General features: G+C 43.2%; 1 long non-coding RNA gene across 1 annotated transcript; it reads right to left on the reverse strand.

Moving 5' to 3' along the window:
- Nucleotides 1-299: 299 nt before the first annotated feature.
- LOC310841223 lies at nucleotides 300-1,592 on the reverse strand. The gene is made up of 3 exons (XR_014562418.1): nucleotides 1,469-1,592; nucleotides 836-912; nucleotides 300-472 (listed from the first exon to the last, which is right to left on the reverse strand). It is a non-coding gene; the product is annotated as an uncharacterized lncRNA (long non-coding RNA).
- Between the last annotated feature and the right edge of the window lie 9,702 nt (nucleotides 1,593-11,294).

The raw sequence follows: 11,294 nt of genomic DNA on the forward strand, positions 1-11,294 counted from the left end.
GATAAGCATCAGTGTTGACACCAGGAACAACTAACTGTTTGCAAATGTGGTTCCAGAAACATGAGAACTGTTGGGAGACCCACCATAAGATGTTTGGTGTGGCGCAATGCGGTGATGAGTTGAAAACAAACAACCACCCAATTGTGCAGCTCACCAACAAAACAAGACCATTTAGGGACATCCAACCTCGGAAAGAGCACCAAATATCAGCCTCATGGCCCTTGTGTCTTTCCCAGATAATAAATTTCTTCCTTTTTTTGATCCCTCTTGGCTTAAAATGGCTTGGTGAAGAAAAGGAGTTAATTTAAGGCTCATTAGTTTATTTTTAGTCACTCGAGATCTGAAGGCTTTGAGCAGACTTCCCTTTTCTAATAGGACATGCCTTCCTGTGTAGTGAGGCTGTCCGCTGACCTCACTCCCGGCTGGAAGGTGGTACTGATCCATGACAGAGATCCTGTGAGGGCTTTGAAAGCTAAATAGGAACCAGAAGAAAGTGGTATCATGCTTAGCTGGTGATTAGCCCTGGAAGCAAAGTTCAACTGTGACTTTTTAGGGAGGAAGGAGGAAGGAGGAAGGCCGTCGTAACAAACAAGCACTTCCTGTGTTTCCCTGGAAGAATCCAATCATCCCACTTTTGGTATAATAAGGACATTACTGCTAATTTGCCGGTAGCTGGGAGGGAATTTCTGCTCTTAGCTGTGACGGCTCTGTGGCAACTGTTTCGTTTTAAATAGAAATTTAGCCATGAACGTGCAGCTTTTTCAAAGGGGAAAAAAAAGAATAAAGGAAAAGAAAGAAAGTTGAGCCGTAATTGAAGTGCATTAATGGTAATTACTTCTTTCTTTCACTCATCATTCTGTCAGAGGAATCCATTATCCTGCCATCTTGATGTTTCTGCAAAATTGCTCTTCCCTGTGGATGTGCAGAGACTTAAGGAAATCACAGCTTTATTCTATAAAATGTCCCTAATGCTTGCCCATTCTGTCCGTACTTGTTTTCCCTCCCGTGGGAAACAACAGCACATACCCAAAAAACGCACAATGCTGGGGGTTTTTTGGTTTCTTTTTCTATCCTACTCTGTTAAGTAATCGGAGAACAAAAGTGTGAGCTGTTACAGAACTGTAATTGTGCCTCAGCTCTTCTGTGAGGGTGGCAACAGGTATTGTCTTCCGCCTAGGTCATATGACAAGTAGTAATATTCTCTGCCGTCATCGTGATCTGAAGGAGCTTCATTAACATGTGACCTCAAAATTCTGCATCATCCCCCTCCCACTGATGCCAAAGTTTAGTGCTAGCTTTGTGCCACAAACCCCATGTTTTGTGCCACCCCAAAAACTGAGTAATTTGAAATCTGGGTCACACAGTAATACCAAATCGCATCCCCGCATTGCTTAAATGTGCAGCTCCAAGCAGAGTGTGTGTGTCACGTTTTGGACCAATGTGCATAAAAGCCAGTTGTGAAATTTACCAGATAACCCAGTTAACAAGTAACTACATTTGAGATCGCCTTTGAGCTTGAGGTCCAGGCAAATTGGTCCTTCTTCCCCCAGTCTGGACTGGATGGGAGATTGCTGTAGGATCATCCATCTGCCGTCTCTAATTGCATCATAGAAGGAAGGCGAGGATATACTGTACATGTCATAAATGAATATAATCACTACCTGCAGTTGCATTAAGGCAACAGAAAGATGAACAATAGAAACCCACACGCCAACATCAAAAGGATAATAGAAATTAAAGTGAAGTAGAATAATGAGTCAGGTTTACTTAGAAAGGGGGAGGATTGCCTGACAAAAATGAAGACATTATCAAAAAAAAGAACACAAGCCACGCAGCAAATTAGGCTACATTACAGAGACGTGGAAATTTAGCTGCTGTGAGAATTTGATTGAAGGGTGAGGAACAAATCCCCATAATACATAAAATGATAAAATAAATAAACCTTGGAAGAAGAACAGGTATTTAAAGAGGAGTGGAAAATTTTCACCGAGTATGTAGAAAATAATTGTACACAGTTGAAAACGCTGGCAGTATTAAGGTAAATTAAACATTATAACACATTTAAAAGGGATGTAAGATGAGAGAACTGAATTAGATGGACATACAAGAAAATGCAGGAAATGTGGGACCTGGGAAAGAACCTGGGAAAGGGAGGGAGGGGAGTTGTTGAATGTATGGGTATAATGACATGATTATTTGGAAATGTAAAAGTTGATTTTTTTAAAAAAGTAAAATAAATAAACCTTGCATGCTTACAAATACTTGAACTTTAAAAAACGAAGAAGCAGAAATGACAGTCAACTGTGACAGCACTAGCAAATATTTCTCAACTGTGCTGACTTCTGAGAAAGGTATACAGTGCTTCAGGTTACAGACTCCGCTAACGCAGAAATAGTACCTCAGGTTAAGAACTTTGCTTCAGGATGAAAACAGAAATTGTGCTCTGGCAGCGCAGCGGCAGCAGAAGGCCCCATTAGCTAAAGTGGTGCTTCAGGTTAAGAACAGTTTCAGGTTAAGAACGGACCTCCGGAACGAATTAAGTACTTAACCCGAGGTACCACTGTATGGGTCATAGTGATTTCCTTTGCATGCTTGCATGGTGTCGAAGACCTGTAAGGTGGGGGCCAATTTAACATGACATCCTATTATTAAGCATTTGTAATTTTGTGGCGGCTGTTCAGGAAGCACTGCAATCTATGGGCCTTAGCAATATGTTTACAGTCAGGTGCATAGTTGCATTCTTGTCTTGTTAGTGGAGATCTCTGGAGGAAGCATCTGCTTTTCAAGGAGTGGGGGGCAAAGCACAGTTGGCTCATCAGCCAAAACTGGGGGAAATGTGCTGCTTCTAGCTGCAGACACCACTTGGATAACCAGAAGCAGTGAGGGTTCAAGAAGCACTCCGAAACTGCAAGCCGGATTCTGCAAGGGGAGTATGCAACCACAACTAAGCCAGGCTGAAGTCTTATTTTCTGTTGGACATTACTGCTCAGGAAGGTCAGCAAGGTTTTCTGGGCCTCGTTTGCAGCCTCTGCTACACTCACCAAAGAAGACACGGAATTGCACCTACTTTAAGCCATATGCAAGTTTGCACCCTCCTTTGCAGGTGGAGAGATGGACCAAAAAATAAAGCTTGTCTCGAGCATGGTCGTTTTGTACAACTGTCTAATGACAGAAGCTTGCCATTTTCCTGGCTCAAGAAAAGAAGAGCTGGCCACCTCTCAATTAAAATAATGAAAGCCAGTTGATAATATCAATAAGATTTTAAAGCTTGCGCCGTCTCGGTTTCTCTCCAGCTGCATCCTCTTATGACAAAATAGCCTGTTGTTGCAAACGTATATGACATATTATGGAATGTCATGCAATTGTAGATCTGAGATCATGTGTCACAGATGATATATTGACACTGTCTCTTCAGTTTGTGATATGCACATTTCTTTTCCACACCTTCTGCAGATCCTGCAGGAAACAAAGTTCCTCCCACAGTCACCCACACACCTTCTGTCTCTATTTAAAAAATAAGAACAACAACAGATAGTTCAATTATTGCACTGAGGGAGCTGCTGGCATTTTCAGTGTTTGGTTAAGGAATAAAAGAAGAATTGCATGGATGCCTAGATCCGGGTTTGGGGTAAGTATTCTGGGGAGAGATTCCCAGCAGAGATTTAGAATCACAAAACATGGAAGCATGGAAATATAGGCTGTTACACCTTTAAAATACCCAATTTTAAGTTTTTCCCAAGTTCCCCATTACTTCCTATTAGCATAGAAAGGTAAAGGTAAAGGACCCCTGGACAGCTAAGTCCAGTAAAACTCGACTATAGGGTGAAGTGCTCATCTCACTTATGGACGCAGGTGGCGCTGTGGTCTAAACCACCAAGCCTCTTGGGCTTGCCAATCGTAAGGTCGGCGGTTCGAATCCCCGCGACAGGGTGAGCTCCCGTTGCTCTGTCCCAGATCCTGCCAACCTAGCAGTTTGAAAGCACACCAGTGCAAGTAGATAAATAGGTACTACTGCGGCAGGAAGGTAAACACCATTTCCATACACTCTGGCCTCTGTCACGGTGTTCGGTTGTGCCAGAAGCAGTTTAGTCATGCAGGCCACATGACCTGGAAAAGCTTCTGTGGACAAACACCAGCTTCCTTAGCCTGAAAGCGGAGATGAGTGCTGCACTCCGTTATCAATTTCAACTGGACTCAACCGTCCAGTGGTCCTTTACCTTTTTACCTTTAGCAAAGGAAAAGAGACAACACATTTGATAAGTTGAGAAATGGTTTATTTACAAATTCTTCGAAGGTCAGATTCATGTGCTTTCCCGTACAGCAGCAAGAAAACACAGGCAGCAACACTTAGGTTGCAAAAATGATGAGGGGGGGGATCCTAAATTATTGGTTTAGAAACACAATAAATGGCCTATAAGCCATGCAGATAGTCTGATCCTGGAACAACCAGGTCCAAAAGCTCCATCATAGAAACACAAAGATGGCTTTGCTAAAGCCATGTGGCCATCTGGGCTTGGAGAAATCAGCCCAGATGTCCTTCCTCATTGGTTACATGGTGGACAAGAGAATGAACGAAGACTTTGCTAACCACAATTTAAGAAGGATGTTGAGAAGTTGAAACGTATGCAGAGAAGGGCAACTACAATGGACAAGAGTCTGGAAACCAAGCTCTATGAGGAACGGTTGAGGGAGTTGGGTATGTTTAGCCTGGAAAAGAGATCAAGAGGATATGATAGCCATCTTGAAATATCTAAAGGGCTGTCACATGGAAGATGAAGCAAGACACGAACCAATAGCTTCAAGTTACAAGAAAGGAGATGCTAACTAAACATCAGGAAGAACTCTCTAATGGAAACAGCTGTTCAATAGTGGAACGGACTCCCTCAGAAGGTGGTGGACTCTGTTTTATGGGAGTTTTTAAAGCAGAGGTTGGATGGCCCACCTGTCATGGATGCTTTAGCTGAGATTCCCACATAGCAGGGAGTTGGACTAGATAGCCCTCAGGGTCCCTTCCAACTTGTCAATTCTATGATTTTGTGATTAATTAATCCAAATGAGGGCCCAACACACTTGGTTGGCCTTGCAGTTGATATCAATTTCCTCATAATCTAAAACGCTTAACTTCAACATTTAACTCAAAATAGGAACAAAATTAATTTAATGATTTGAGCCCGTTGTATTCCACGGCACAACGAGAGAACAAATTTTACAGTTCCTGCTGGTCAGAACCCACTAATTCCAGCAGACTTTCTTGTAAATCTTTGAGGTAAGTTTAGGATGGTTGCAGTTATTTTCGTAACCTTTCCCTGAACCATAACTTCCTCATCAGGCACTTCATAATCTACCTTTGAGACGTCAAGTCCCCAGAAGCTAAACTATTTCTTTCAGCTCTTCTGCTGCACAAAGCAGCCGCCCAATAACCCCCCGGGTCTTTCGCTATTGCAGCCAGTTAGTGTTGGCTCTTCAGAGAGCAAAAATAATCCTTTATCTTTCTTTGTACTGAATGGAGATATAACCTTCCCTCAAGAGCAAACGACATCCTCTGCTTCATGGGGGCCTGAGGATATACAAGGGATTTGACTGCTCTACCCAGTTAAAACTTTCAAAGCAGAGCAACCTTATAGCAACGCTCATCCTTTCGCATGGGTTAGGATTCAAGCGCAAAAATCCAGTTTTAAAATGACAAATGTGACTTTCAGAGCTAAACAAATAAACAGGAAATACCTCCTACAAAGAAAACAGTCTTTGAATCTTATTGTGCTGTTAGGCAGACACCCAAAATGTGTGCACCCCCAAATGCAAACATTTCTGCAAACACTGTAATACATGGGGTAGGATTTGTCCTTTTTGTAGTGTTAATGGACAAGCGCTTTTTAAAAATAATAACAATAGTAGTAATAATAATAATAATAATAATACCTTTATCGTCAATGTACAACCTGTGTACAATGAAATTAACTGATTAATTTTAGGAATTAATTAATTTTAGGAATTTTGTCTATCCTATTTAAGTTTTAAACTGGTTTTAACCGTTTTGTGTTTTAGGGTGTTTTGAGGCATTTCTTGTACAAAGTGACAAATAAATGTAATAGATAATAAAACGATCGTAAATAATTACGCATGAAAACTTGCCACCCAAATTAGAAAACATAAATAAATCTAAGTTTGAATTTTCAAAGGAAATTTCAGTGAAGAAGATGTTTCTTCCAAAATGCTTCTAGCTAACACTCAGAGGAAGTGCAAAAACAAACAACTTCCACATCACTTGGTCACCAAATATGCATGGACAGCTTTAGGAGACAGTTCCTATTTCAGCTTTATGTTGCTATGTTATACTAAAAGTAGTAAAAAAAGAAGGAGAAGGAGAAGAACCCCTTCCTATTCAAAACATTAATAGCACCTTGCCATTAGAAACAGGATACTGAGGACTGCCTCAAAACTTACATTTGCTGTGGAAACTGCGTAGCTTTACAGTGGTGGCTGCTGCAGCACAACTGAAGTCCTGTTCAGATGTTTACATCCAGAACATAATGATCACAGTAGTAAGATGGCAAGCTTCACCCATGTATTCACTGAACACCTGAACAGACATAGCGCATAAAAAAAGGCCATGCAATTGGGTACCCTTTCCCCTGACCAGGTTGCGAACTGGGGTGCCCACTGCATACAGTTGTACGTGTGGTATTTGTTCAGCTCTTCCAAACACACAGGAGGTGAAAGCACAGAACTTCCTTTCAAGCCAGTGTGGTGTAGTGGTTAAGAGCGGTAGACTCGTAATCTGGGGAACCGGGTTCGCTTCCCCGCTCCTCCACATGCAGCTGCTGGGTGACCTTGGGCTAGTCACACTTCTCTGAAGTCTCTCAGCCCCACTCACCTCACGGAGTGTTTGTTGTGGGGGAGGAAGGGAAAGGAGAACGTTAGCTGCTTTGAGACTCCTTAGGGTAGTGATAAAGTGGGATCTCAAATCCAAACTCCGCCTCCTCCTCCTCTTCTTCTTCTTCTTCCTAGTGTCTCCCTCCAGACTTCAGCTGAATGTGTAAGCTGAGGGCTTGTCCACATTTCCCACAGGTGCAAGCAGTTTTCTGAGCCTGGGTTCCAGCAGTTTCGCATTTGTCTCAGTTTCCCCATAGAAAGCACACCTTTTACTGCTGAATTTGGGGGGCAGGGAGCAGCAATTCATGGGAAAGCCGATTGACGTTTAGTCTGATTCAGCAGTAAACTGCAGGCTTCCACAACTGGAGATGTAGCTGAGCGCTGAATGCTTCAGTTAGGCTATAACCAGGGGCGTGGAACATTTTTAAAGTCCCACAAAGTGGACCTTCATAGTGGTGTTTAAAGGTGTGGGATCACTCCATGTGTGATGTCCAGTACAATAGCCTGAGGTTGTGCTGGATTGTTCTGATCAAGCAAGAAACTATGCAACAAATCCATTTCAATGGCTTAGGCCGGTGCTGCAATCACTAGCCTAATTCGTCCTTGATCGGTGATATAACAGTGCTGTTTCATTGAAGTCTCCTCGTCTGCTGTGCAGCTTTTATCTCGAGTTAGCGATTCTTAGCGAATAACTCTCTCCCTGTCAAGAGAACGGTTCCTTAGGCCAAAGAAAGGTGCGTCATCCCTTCCATATAGCAGTTGCAAGGATGGGTTGAGTTGGTTGCAGCGGGGAGGGGGGGAGGGGAGTTGCGCAAGGCGAGCCCACACACAATTACGCCTCTGGAAATGAGGGAGCCATAAAAACGAGATTTATTTTTTCATTATGAAATTAGAGTAGCTGATGAAAGAGAAATAAAAGTGGTGGCGGGGTGGGGTGGGGGAGAGATGGGCTTTAAAAACCCAGTCTGCTCTCAGTTATAACTCAAGACACCAGCAAAAATTATTTCCTGTTATCTAAAGAAGGACTGAAGGGACTACTCTCTGTTACTTTTGCAGATTACCACCTACACCCACTCTCACATGCACAAATACCCCTTCTCCAACATCCACTCCACCGTCTCCAACCCAGGCCACAGGTGCTGTAGGGCAGGTGTCCCCAAACTTGGCCCTCCAGATGTTTTGGGAGTACAACTCCCATCATCCCTAGCTAACAGGACCAGTGGTCAGGGATGATGGGAATTGTAGTCCCAAAACATCTGGAGGGCCGAGTTTGGGGGTGTCTGCTGTAGGGTATCAAAATGAGAAGGTGATGGCAGCAGCAACATGAAAACAGAAGTATCTAAGACCCCACCACCACCCAATGAACAAACAAACAAACAAACAAACAAACAGAGGAAGGGCTGTACCTCAGCAGCAGAGCATCTGCATGCAGGAGGACCCAGGTTCAATCCCTGACAGAGAGATTTTTAAAGCGCTATTCTGCTTATAAATTTTTTTCACTGAAATAAAGGAAAACCTGCAGATAGGATAGGATGGGAATGTCCCATCTGAAACCCCCGAGAGCCCATGCCATTCCAGGTAGACAATACTGAGTGAGGTGAACCAGTGGCCTGATTTGGTACAAGTCAACTTTTTGTGCTCCTAGAACCTCTCCCACTCCCTCCCAATTCTTCCCAGAAGCCAACCTTTCCCTCAGACCCTTCTGATTAACTCCTCAGTTCCTGTTGCCAGCTAAAACTAGGGAATCGGCTACATTAGTGAATAAAAAACATTTTATAAGCGTTATAACGCTGTGGCACCAGATGGCGCTGCGGAGTCCTGTCTTTCACCAATGTGATTTCTCACTTTGAGGTTTGCAATGCTGTTTTCCCAAAACACTTTTTTGGTGTGCCTAGATCCCGCCTAGAACCTTCTTCAGGCATTTGGCCTGGATGTGCGAGAGCAAAAGCACTCAGAGGGGGGCGCATAGGTAAGGCCCTGCTTCCAGCGTCACCAGGTGTTTGTTCTGTTCCATTCCCAAGCTTTGTGTGTCTGAAGGGATTGTGTAAGCATATTCGCATGAATGCACTTACAAGTTTCCTTAAAACCAGGAACCAGGACAAAGTGAGGAAGGCTTGGAAGTTGAAGCACACTCAACAAGACCACTTTAAACCTCTGACTCGCAAAGTGACACCCTTGGAGGCAACGGGGTAGAGCTAACATACATAGAATCACAGAAGAGATCCCAAGGGGCATCTATTCCAACCTTTTGCCTAACACGGGGCTCAAACCCATAACCCTGAGATTAAGAGTCTCAGGTTCTACCGACTGAACTATCCCCCTGGTCGTCTACACATTTCAGCGCTTGTGTGTCCAGACTGAAGGCCTGAAGAAGACATATTCCTTGAAGTATATATAAATGTTTCTACCAATGTAGCACACTTTATGTGGGCATGTATCAGGACATTTTGGCACCTGAGGCAACCCAAAAAATGGGAAGAAAGAGCAAGGAAAGATCTACATCAGGAACAAACTGGAAAGATCTATATTGGGATTTGCTGCTCCTGTGGATCCTGCCGCCCGAGGCAGTTGACTCACCTTGCCTCATGTGTGGGCTGGCATGCATACCAAATGCACAAGGTCACCAAAACCATGGAAGGTTCCATAAGGAGCTGCCTTATGGCAAGCAGTGGTACAGTTAGGTAACTATAGATGATGGGCCTTTAGATGGTGAATTTCAATTACTTCAAAATGTGAGCCAGCCAAGCTGCATTTGGGGGCTCTCCAGCTCATTCTCCTATGAGGGTGCCTGGCACCTGCCACAGTGTCCCACCTTAATGGCACCACTGATACATTTTTGTTCCTCTAGCCTAATTTTGTCTGCTCTCCAGGGTCTCAGACAGAAGGTCTTTCTTCACCAGTTGACTGATGTTTGAACTGGCATTAACAGAACTTGTCTGAAGGCAACAAAAAAACTGTAATAACCTAAACTTAACTTCTGAGAAAGCTACCGCAATGTGTTCGTTTTTATACCCCACAGCTACAGCTCACTAAACCCACTAGATATTTGTTTCCTCACAAATAAGCACCATTTCTATTACTATATGATACATTATTATTGACATTTGGGCAAAGTGAAGGAAACAACATTGTTTGGTGTAAAGCAAAACAGATATTATTTTAAGCCGAATGAGTGTTTTGGAACAGAAATCTCTATTATGATGATTGATGTGTTCCCCTAGGGAGTTATATTCTAGGGATGTGGAAGCAAATGTGTAACTGATGCTTTGTTAGAGTGACACCTTCTGAAAAGGAAAATATTGTGTTATTTGAGTGTTTCAAAGGTTTCTTCCGTATCCCTGTGGACAATATCCTTTGATTCTCAGCAGCTCTTGTTCTTGGTATCTTATTCCCAAGCCCTCCCAGACAATCCAGAGGGATTTTGCACATGGTCTAAACGTCCATTTTTCAGAGCTGCTACTGTAAATTCAAACTCTTTTCAAGGTAGTCATTTTGTCATGTTGAACCCCTGTGCTCCTACCTACATCATTACCCGCTGATTTTGTCCCATTCTCCACAACCTCTTTCCTTAACAATATATTTATTTGATTATATATGCATTTTTGTAGCTTAAAATAGAATAACAACAAAAAGAAAGTCATATTAACTAAGGCTGTTTGCTTGCATCGATTTACTCACGAATAAGCCCTGGTTAAGTCAATGGAGCCCTCTTCTGATGTCTATAAAGGTAAAGGGACCCCTGACCATTAGGTCCAGTCGTGGCCGACTCTGGGGTTGCAGCGCTCATCTCACTTCATTGGCCGAGGGAGCCGGCATACAGCTTCCGGGTCATGTGGCCAGCATGACTAAGCCGCTTCTGGCGAACCAGAGCACTGCACAGAAACGCCGTTTACCTTCCTGCTGGAGCGGTACCTATTTATCTACTTGCACTTTGATGTGCTTTCGAACTGCTAGGTTGGCAGGAGCAGGGACCGAGCAACGGGAGCTCACCCTGTAGCGGGGATTCGAACCGCCAACCTTACGATCGGCAAGCCCAAGAGGCTTGGTGGTTTAGACCACAGCACCACCTGCGTCCCTTCTGATATCTATAGCATGGTACTATAAATAAGTTGCTACCTGCAGACTAAAATACTCACTTACCTGAGAGTTGGTTCCACTGAATTTTGTGGGATTCACTTCTGAGCAGACATTGTACTGTATCCTCTGTTAAGTAGCTCATTGCTTATCCTAATGCAGAACATACACAGCCATTCGAAATCATTTTAATGAGTGGAGGGTGGTATCTATCTGTTAAAATACCTACAAAAGTAAATACAGACACTTGTTCATACACTGCTATCATTGCAGATGCTTAATGGTGGTAATCTTAAAATGGATGGAAAAACCAAAAATTAATGCAATCTAAGATACCATTATAGACA

This window comes from Podarcis gaigeae, assembly GCF_964106915.1.
Source record: "Podarcis gaigeae genome assembly, chromosome: 3".
Classification (NCBI taxonomy): Eukaryota; Metazoa; Chordata; class Lepidosauria; order Squamata; family Lacertidae; genus Podarcis; species Podarcis gaigeae.